Genomic DNA, 10,178 nt, shown 5'->3' on the forward strand with positions numbered 1-10,178 from the left:
GAGTGATTGCGATGTATTCTAAATATAAACTTGTACTGCTGATCAGCGTCATTTCTGGAAAAATCATTCACCGCTTTATTACGAGTTTAAAAGAGCGCGAGCGTCATTAACGTTCCCAGACTCGACGCTTTGAATTTGCGCGTACAATGAATAACATCGCGTCGGGAGCTGACTAGTAAAAAAGCTACAACAGTAAAAGACAAGACGTTTGTATTCAAAGTTGAAAAGCCAACACACTACAACATTTTTAAATGTTTCAAATAAAGGATCTCATATCTATGGGTCTATCTTCTAAATTCTGCAGATGATTAGATTATACCCTGACATCATAGCCTACTTATGCCAATAATATCAGTTTAGATTTTCTTTTTCTGCTCAGTAGAGATCGTGTCTTTCTCTTCCACTTGATTTGTGTATAGCATAAGGTAACAATGCAATACATAATATCATATTACTGATATTAATAATATGATGATATCTGCAGTCAATATTGATTAAATGGGAAAAATCCTGCCCATACCGCAGCTATGAAAAAAAATTATAAAAGCACTTATGTTCATTTACTGAAGTGGTATTCTGGAACTGTGAATAAATTGAATAAAACAGCAAAATAACAACTACAACAACAATAACATCTTAATTAAGCAAAAAAGAGATTACCTTAGATAAAGTTTGATTAATATGTACATACAGTACTGGTAAAAAGTCTGGACCCATTACTATTTGTAATGCTTTTGAAAGAAGTTTCTTATTATGCTCTACAAGCCTGCATTTATTTGATCAAAAATACAGAAAAAAACAGGAATATTCAGCAAGGATGTGTTAAATAGGCCTATATAAAAAGGGATTGTGAAGACTTTTTTAAAACAACTTTTTAATAATCAAAAAATCCTGAAAAAGGTTATGAAATAAATATTTTCTATATTTCTATATTTTCACCATTTCTAACAATTGATAATAAATCAGAATATTATAAAGTTTTCTCAAAGATCACGTGACACTAAATTCAGCTTTGCATCACAGAAATCAATTTTAAAGTATAGTTAAATAGAAAACCTTAGAAAATAGAAATTTTAAATTTTAATAATATTTCACTATATTATTTTTCTGTATTTTTGATCAAATAAATCCAGGCTTGATGAGCATATGAGACTTCTTTCAAAAACATAAAAAATAGTAATGTGTCCAAACTTATGAACTGTGTAAGTAAAAATATACTACATTTAAAATTAAATGTTGTATAAATAAAAAGGTTAGGAATCATATTTGTTTCAAGTGTTTTTTATTGTGGGTGGGGGGCCTCCAACATGAATTTTGCCTAGGGCCTCCTAATGTCTAGAATCGGCCCTGGGTGCACCCACACACTGCGGCGTTTTTTACTTTTCTTAGAAAATAAATCTTGTAACAGAGGGTTTCTGTGGTGGAAATCCATTTCTGAAATTTCCTTGCTGTAACGGAGAGCGCAGCTGATGGTTGCTTAGCAACGATAGACGCCTCCGGAAAACAACCGCGTCCTAGCGCTTTTGAAAAAGGAGAACGCGACGCGCCTAGCGTTTTCTACGCGTTTTTAGGCGCGATATGTGAGTCCAGCCTAAGAGGGTTTTTCGGGGCCGCACTTCAGGTGAAGACTTTTACCCAGCTAGAAATGTTACGTTCCCAGGACGTTCTCAGAACGTCCCCACTGGTGTCAAGGACGTCGCCTAGTAACGTTCCGGGAACGTTCGGAGACGGTCATGATGTGGAGTTCTTTAAAGGGTCGGAGGACGTTATTTTGCGGACCTCCACGGAACATTCGTGACGTTATCGGAACGTTTAGGGGACCATGTTTTATTTGGAAATGTGATGTTCCCAGAACGTCCCCACTGGTGTCAAGGACCTGTAGGGACCTAGGGAACCAAACTAGAATACACCTGTTCTTGCAGAACCTTAATCAGGAATAAGCATGCACGTTTAACACATTCAAAGATAAAACACAAAGCAGGGATCCGTCATTTATTTATTTATTTTGTGTGAACAAAAACAGATTATAAATAAATTATATATTATATATAATTATATATATATATTTATTATTTTAATAATATATATATTTATAATTATAAATTAATATTAATGTGGTCATGCATAGGAAGCATATAGGCCAGTAGGTTACAGTCCAGCTTTTGTTTGGTTCTGTCTTGACCATCACCCCAAAATGGACTCAGGAGCTGAAATTAGAAGAATACACACCACAAAGGGATATAACTCCAGACACTGAATTCAATCTTAAATGCATAAGTAATAGTGGTAATAAATCGTGTGTATTCTGTGTATAGTGAGCAGTGGTGCTGAGCACATTCATACAAGAAGTGACGACACCCAACATCACTTAGAGCACCTTTAAAAGTATAACATTTAAAGCCCCTTAAATTAACGAAATGACTTGAAAAAAAGATTTGTTCATTTTGATGAACGAGAACAAACAAGAGAGTCAGTAAAATTATCCGGACTTCCCATCACTAAGACTAAGCTGCACAGGTTGTTGCTGGGATCCTCTTCCACTCCTCCATAATGACATCACAGATCTGCTGGCTGTTAGACACATGGCGCTTCTCCACCTTCTGCTTCTGGAAGAACAGTGTTATAAGTGAACTGTTATGTGAACAGTGAACAGAAGAACTGTGACTTCCTTCACAGTTGCTCATTAGGGTTCAGATCTGGAGACATACTGGCCACTCCATCACCTACACCTTTATCAAGGCAGTTGTCATCTTGGCGGTGTGTTTGGTGTCGTTATCATGCCGTTAATACCAATACTGTATGTTTGACATTAGTTGAAAGTTTTACTTACAAGTCATAGGGTTCACAGTGCCATAGAGATGTTGATCTGCTCCAACTCTGCTATTGTGCAGGCCATCAGCATGGAAGGATCTAGGAACACAACAAACTGCTTGCCAGGTTTATTTAAAGGCAAGGAAAATAGAAATAATAACATACAGAAAATAATTTCTTAAATTAGCATAACAGAATTTATGTTTTTAGGTTTACTTATTCATATTGCTCCAACAGTGTCACTTACGTTTGGATGTCAAAACCTTCTTAAAATAAATTAAACAAATAAAATAAATAAGAAAACAGATGCATGGTGATATAACGTTAGGTGAAAAACATTGTGAGAAAATGGAATTAAAGTTATTTAATGGGCTTTCTCAGTTCTCTTACGAGAGGTACTCTCGTACTGCGGGAAAATCTCTTTTCCGCGAGATACTGAAGCCAAAAAATTATCCTTAATTTTGAAATAATGTAAAACGCGTTGCGGCAGCATGCAGACACAGGCGAGACGGCTTGTGCGCATATTGGCTGCCCTGCGGCAACTGCAGCAGCCTATCGATAAGGCCCACTCGTGACGTCAGCTCCAATGGGGCGCTTCGCGCCCAATACGTCACGTCCCGCCAGAATGGGCGTGGTCTAGGGCTATAAACATAGCTTCGAGAGGCTAGCTCACTGATTTTTCATCTCTTCAGCGAAGCTCTCGCATCGCTGGATCCGGAGAGAAGCCGCGCCGTCTGAAAAAGCCTTTCAGCGGGACGAGTCGACACTCTGAAGCCGCTGGCCGCGCCGCCTTCAGTCGCCTTCCTGCTGCGCTATCCGGCGTTATATCCTTTCTCTGCTACTGTGTTTTGTGTATGTGTGTGTGCTCGCCGCCGCGACACACACTCTCATTGCACTAAAAGAGCCGGGCGTCTTTTTCAAGACGCCCCTTTCCTGAGGATCACGCAGCTCTCGCGCTCGCGCTCGCTGACGGCGACCGCCCTCACTGCGAGCCAGTTACTGCCTGGTGACTCTGAGGACTCACCTGGCATCCTTCTCCGAGACTGCTCCTCCGCCCCCCCCCCAACCCGCAAAGCTCGCCGGTGCGCCCGCTTGCCTTGCCTGCTTGGGGGATGATACCTGCTCTCCCTCTGTTCGAGCCGCGCAAACCGCGCCGTTCACAGGGGATGTCAGGAGCGGACGGTCACGGGGCTAGCTTTCTCTCTCCCTCTGTTCGAGCCGCGCAAACTGCGCCGTTCACAAGGGAGGCTGGAAGCGGACGATCGGGGTTAGTTTTTCTTTACGTTACAAGAAAGCTACCCTGCCCTTGCGCCCCATTCACGCGTCACTCACCGGCGAAAAGACAACTCAGTTCCCTGATTAGGCGACTGGAAACATCAATATTGCAGCAAACGAGCCTGTTGTAACACGCACGCTTGCAAGCAAACGCCGAAGAAAACATGTTGACGCTCTCTTATATGCTCATGCATCTATACACCTTTGTGTTCCCCCCCTGTGGCTCAGTGGCGGAATCTTAGGTTTTTCACACGAGGGACCGGGGTTCGAATCCCGGTCTAACGGCAGATATATTATGCCGCCAATGCTTCGCTCTGTCAGTTCCCTGAAAGGCGACTGCAGATGTGCATTTTGCAGCCAACGAGCGCGCTGTACAACCCGCTCGCCTGCACCCAAACACCGTTTCTATGGTTCCCGTGCGTCACTGGCGAAAGGAGAAAAGGGTGTTTTTAGCCCCGCTGCGGCCGGGCCGACCTCCACTCCTGACACATTTCTCATTCCCCTCTTAAGTTCAGGTGACTGGAAATGTCAATATTGCAGTGAGCCAGCCTGTTGTTTTGCACGCACGCCTGCAAACAAACGCCAGCATGTTGACGCTCTTTGATAATACTCGCGCTACTGAATGTCTATGTGTCTTCCTCTGTGGTCCAGTGGTAGATCGTCAGATTTTCACGCGAGAGACCCGCGATCGAATCCCGGGTCTACCGGCAAAACACACTTTTTGCCGTCAATTCTCGCTCTGGCAGTTCCCTGAAAAGGCGACTGCAGATGTGTATTTTGCAGCCAACGAGCGCGTGGTACAACCCGTTCGCCTGCACCCAAACTCTGTTTCTATGGTTTCCGCCTCTGAAGTTCAGACGACTGGAAATGTCAATATTGCAGTGAACAAGCCTGCTGTAATACACGCACGCCTGCAAACAAACGCCAGCATGTTGACGCTTTCTGTTTCTATGGCAACTTCTCGCTCGTTCAGTTCCAGTAAATGCGACTGTTCCAGTGTATTCTGCAGTAAACAAGTCGGCGAAATAGCCCGCTTGCCTGCACACAAACGCCGCTTTTACGGCTACCCAGATAAATCCCATAAGAGTGTATTTTCTGGTGTCCCGGCCACGGCCGATGGTGTTACGAATGTAGACGAAATTCCTACACACAAACACAGCCCGTCACACAGGGCTCGCGCACATGAAATCGACCCAGGTCGATTGCGCATTAAACGTGGTAAATGTGCCCACTGCCCAGTGCCCACAAACACTACGTTCCGCATATCTCAAGGTTTCTGTAAAAACAAAACCAACGTGCATTCGCTCTGCTCAGGCGGACAATGCTCTCAGTGTTGTAAATGTGCCCGCTATCCCGCGCCCACGTTCACACATAGACATGACAGGTCCTACGGGACTCGCCCAGCCCTCCCCTCTCGGTTGACCACCGCAAAGGAGTCGAGCGCGGGCAATCTGCCCGCTGTTATCAGCGCGCCCCCTGCCTCGAAGCGCGACGCTTATGTTACAGCACACCGAAGCCCCTCTGTCGCTGAGCGACCAGAGCGCGCTCCGCATTCAGCCCCTAGCCATTCGTGCAGATGCATGGGCAAGGCTACCCGGGGGTTTTGAAGTGGGTGCTAGACATTATAGAAAGAGGCTATTCGCTACAGTTTCGCCGACGCCCTCGCCGTTATGTGACGCGCGTCGAAGCTACGGTAAAAACAGAAGTAGCACCACCTACTTCGAGCCGAAATTTTGAAACTGTTGAGCAAAGGGGCCATAGAGCCTTTATCTCAAGCTCAGAGTGAAGGAGGGCTATACAGCAGATACTTCCTGGTACTGAAAAAGACGGGGGTCTCAGACCCATACTAGATCTAAGGCAACTGAACAGAGTGCTTGCGAAGCAACAGTTCGGAATGCTCACGACCAGAAAAACCCTCACGCACATTCGCCGAGGAGATTGGTTTGTGTCAATAGATCTGAAAGACGCATATTTTCAAATACAAATAGCGTCACGTCACAGGCGACGTTTGAGATTCGCCTTCGAGGGCCAGGCATATCAGTGCTCAGTCCTACCGTTCGGCTTGTCTCTAGCCGCTCGCACCCCTCAGACTACAGGGCATGCGAGTATTGAACTACTTGGACGATTGGCTGATTCTAGCTCAATCTCACTCGGTGCTCATAGAGCACAGGACCATTTTGCTCGATCACCTCGAGAATCTGGGTCAATTGGGCGAAGAGTTCTCTGTCTCCCAGACAGATAATATCTTTTCTGGGCACAGAACTGGACTCGCTGTCTATGATAGCGCGACTGTCACCAGAGCGCGTACTAGACATTCAGCGCGCAGCGAGCTCTTTCCGCTGCGGCGCATCTGTCCCGCTCAAGAAATTTCAGAGGATGCTAGGTCTCATGGCCTCAGCATCATCAGTACTTCAGTTGGGCTTGCTTCGCATGCGCCCGCTACAGTTCTGGCTGAAAGCGCGAGTACCGCGCCGAGCGTGGGCTTCCGGTCTGCTTCGTCTCAAGGTCAATCAGAAATGCATCGCAGCTCTGAAACCTGGGAAAGCAAACGACTTGTACCAATCAGGTGTTAGCCTGGGGACTTCCTCGAGTGTGAAGGTAGTGTCTACGGACGCCTCCACCTTGGGATGGGGAGCACTGCTCAAGGGCAGACCGTTCTTCGGCCAATGGTCAGAACGGGAGAAGCTTCTACACATAAACTGCCTCGAAATGTTGGCAGTAGACAACGCACTGACGCGTTTTTGTCCCTAAATACGAGGACACCACGTCCTGGTCCGCTCGGACAACATGTCAGTGGTGTCCTACATAAATCGCCAGGGCGGCCTCAGGTCCCGAAACCTGCACAGGCTGACAGAACGCCTCCTGGTGTGGGCTCAGCGCAACCTGCTCTCACCGAGAGCAGCGCATGTGCCAGGGCTCCTGAACGTAGGACCGGACAGACTGTCCAGAAACAATGTTCCGACAGACGAATGGCCTCTACACCCACAGACAGTCCAGCTGCTGTGGAAGAAATTCGGCAGAGCGGAAGTAGACCTGTTCGCGTCTCAAGAAAACGCTCACTGTCTGGAATTTTTCTCCAAGAGCAGGGACGCGCTGGCTCACGTATGGCCCCGCCGCCCGCTCTATGCCTTTCCTCCCGTCTTTCTCCTGCCTCAGGTGATAGAACGGATCAGAGAAGGATGCTCAGTGCTACTCGTAGCGCCGTTCTGGAAAAACCAACCCTGGTTCCCAGTTCTGATGCAGCTAGCAAGCACTGCCCCACGGCCAGTGCCAGTGAGGAGGGACCTCCTCTCTCAGGCCAAGGGCTCGTTTTGGCATCCGCGCCCAGAGCTGTGGTCCCTTCATGTTTGGGCCATCAACGGGTACCCGCTGACCTCCCCAAGCGGAGTGTTAAACACGATCACGCAGGCTAGAGCTCCGTCTATGCGACGTCTCTATTCCTCGAAATGGTCAGTGTTCTCCAGCTGATGCACGGCTCGTGGCGTGTCGCCCCTAGACTGTGGGGTGACGGAGGTTCTCTCCTTCCTACAAGAGCTGTTGGACAAGGGCAGGACCCCTTCCACGCTCAAAGTGTATGTGGCGGCCATAGCAGCGTTCTCAAAAACAACGCTGGGTCAGTCAGTAGGAAGGAACGATTTAGTCATCGTCTTCCTTAGAGGAGCTAAGAGACTGAATCCTCCCAGGCCTCCCTCAGTCCCTGTATGGAACCTTTCTACAGTGCTGGAAGCCATGAAAGGTGACGCATTCGAGCCTTTACAGACGATTGATCTTAAACACCTGTCTTTCAAGACAGTGTTTCTTCTGGCTCTCGCTTCAGTGAAGCGCACAGGGGACTTACACGCGCTCTCAGTAAGCGCGACGTGTATGGAGTTTGGGCCTAATGACTCAAGAGTTATACTCAAACCTAAGCACGGTTATGTTCCAAAATCCCTCAACACACCGTTTAGGGCGCAGGTCATTCCCTGTCAGCCCTACCGGTCTCTGACGAGGAAGGAGACGCAAGCTTCCTTTGCCCAGTCAGAGCATTAAGAGCTTATGTGTCTCGCACGTCTGTTTTCAGACAGACAGAGCAGCTCTTTGTTTTCACTCTACGGACGTTCTAAGGGACTTGCCGTGTCGAAACAGAGCCTATCCAGTTGGATAGTTGATGCTATAGCGCTGGCTTATACCTCTAAGGGCTTACAGTGCCCATTTGGAGTCAGAGCACACTCCACGAGAGGCGTGGCCTCGTCGTGGGCTTGGTCTAGTGGGATTGCCTTGCAAGATATCTGTATGGCGGCAGGCTGGGCCTCCCCGTCTACATTTATAAGGTTTTATAACCTAGAGGTTCCCGCCTTGCAGGCTAAGCTGCTTTCGGTCTAAAATCGGTACTGTCTGCCCTGATGTGTTCGGGCCAGAATACTGAAACTGCTTGAGCAAATGCTCGCTGTTGGATCGCGCAGCTCTATGGGCAGTGTGTAAGACCCACTATATTCGTCAGTCCAGGCCGGGGGTCGCCCTGACTGTACGATCAGTATAACTGCTCCTTATAAGATGTTATATTATTACAGGAATGATGCTATTCTAGCCACTCTTTCCTGGGCTCTCTGTGAGTCCATTATGATCATGTACTATATGAGCCCGGGCACTTGCCCTTGGGACTTTGGTGCTGGATCTTAGCATGCACGGCGTTTTACACTGTTTCCCCTAGCGTAAGATATTACGCAGTACGAGAGTACCTCTCGTAAGAGAACGTACTCGGTTACTAACGTAACCTCGGTTCTCTCTAGAGAGGAAACGAGTACTGCGTATCTTGCCGTGCCTGCACACGCTCTGGTTCGCTTCGGCGATGAAAAACCAGTGAGCTAGCCTCTCGAAGCTATGTTTATAGCCCTAGACCACGCCCATTCTGGCGGGACGTGACGTATTGGGCGCGAAGCGCCCCATTGGAGCTGACGTCACGAGTGGGCCTTATCGATAGGCTGCTGCAGTTGCCGCAGGGCAGCCAATAGGCGCACAAGCCGTCTCGCCTGTGTCTGCATGCTGCCGCAACGCGTTTTACATTATTTCAAAATTAAGGATAATTTTTTGGCTTCAGTATCTCGCGGAAAAGAGATTTTCCCCTAGCGTAAGCTATTACGCAGTACTCGTTTCCTCTCTAGAGAGAACCGAGGTTACGTTAGTAACCGAGTACGTTTACCTGTGTCTTTCTCTGGCAGCAGCTTTCTTCAGCAATGTTGCAATAGTAGAGCTTCCCCTCTGTTGTTATTTTGTTGCTGCTGAAATCACAGATCATTTGTTTATCAATATTTGTTTACCATTGAGCTAGTTTCAGCCAATTTTAGCGCTCCATGTAAGTGACGTCACCGATTAACAGCACATATGTTTCTGTTAAATAATACATACGTTTATGTTAAATAAATTAGCTCACTTCCAAGCAAAACCCTTAACAAAACTATTAAAAACATCTAATCTACATATAAGATGTGATTAAAACCCCAAACTTTCATAAACAAAAGCTCAAGCTAGTTTTCGAAGACAATAAAGCATTTCTATAAGTAAAAATTCAACAGAAGCGTGTCAATTACAAATAAGATAAATGTCAAGCACACTTGTGTGTATTATTCGTGTGATTTAAGAAACTAAACTCACCTGAAAGCAATAAAAACACCACGAGAGAGGGTTTAGCTGCTCGTCAGTTGCAGTGGTGGCCCGCCGTTTCCATGGCGACTCTATGCCGCTCCAGTGTTTGAAAAAGCGTCTGGGACGTTCACGAGCACGCGCATTAAAACACGTCAAAGTCACGCACGCAGCATTTACAAACATAAACATCTAGAATTAGAACATTACATAAATACAATTCGTATAAAAATAAAAATAAAATAAAAATATTATTATAAATTATTTAATTGGAAGAGTAATTATAACAACATAAATTGATTTTGCACTAAATCCTAATTGTAATCGTATTGCCCATATAAAAGAGTTGTTTTTAATTTTCTATACTGATATTGCCTCTTTCAAACTCCTTTTTTGGTTCTGTTAACGTCCCGAATGTCCTCTTTGTAACGTTGTTGTGTGACCATATAATAACCAATATCGAACGTCCCCCT

General features: G+C 46.2%; 1 long non-coding RNA gene across 1 annotated transcript; it reads right to left on the minus strand.

Annotated features, from left to right (window-relative positions):
• Positions 1 to 2,308: 2,308 nt before the first annotated feature.
• LOC309492988 lies at positions 2,309 to 9,583 on the minus strand. Its single transcript, XR_014203761.1, has 3 exons — positions 9,266 to 9,583; positions 2,831 to 2,910; positions 2,309 to 2,606 (listed from the first exon to the last, which is right to left on the minus strand). It is a non-coding gene; the product is annotated as an uncharacterized lncRNA (long non-coding RNA).
• Positions 9,584 to 10,178: the final 595 nt, after the last annotated feature.

The sequence above is a fragment of the Leuciscus leuciscus genome, assembly GCF_965113295.1.
Source record: "Leuciscus leuciscus genome assembly, chromosome: 1".
Classification (NCBI taxonomy): Eukaryota; Metazoa; Chordata; class Actinopteri; order Cypriniformes; family Leuciscidae; genus Leuciscus; species Leuciscus leuciscus.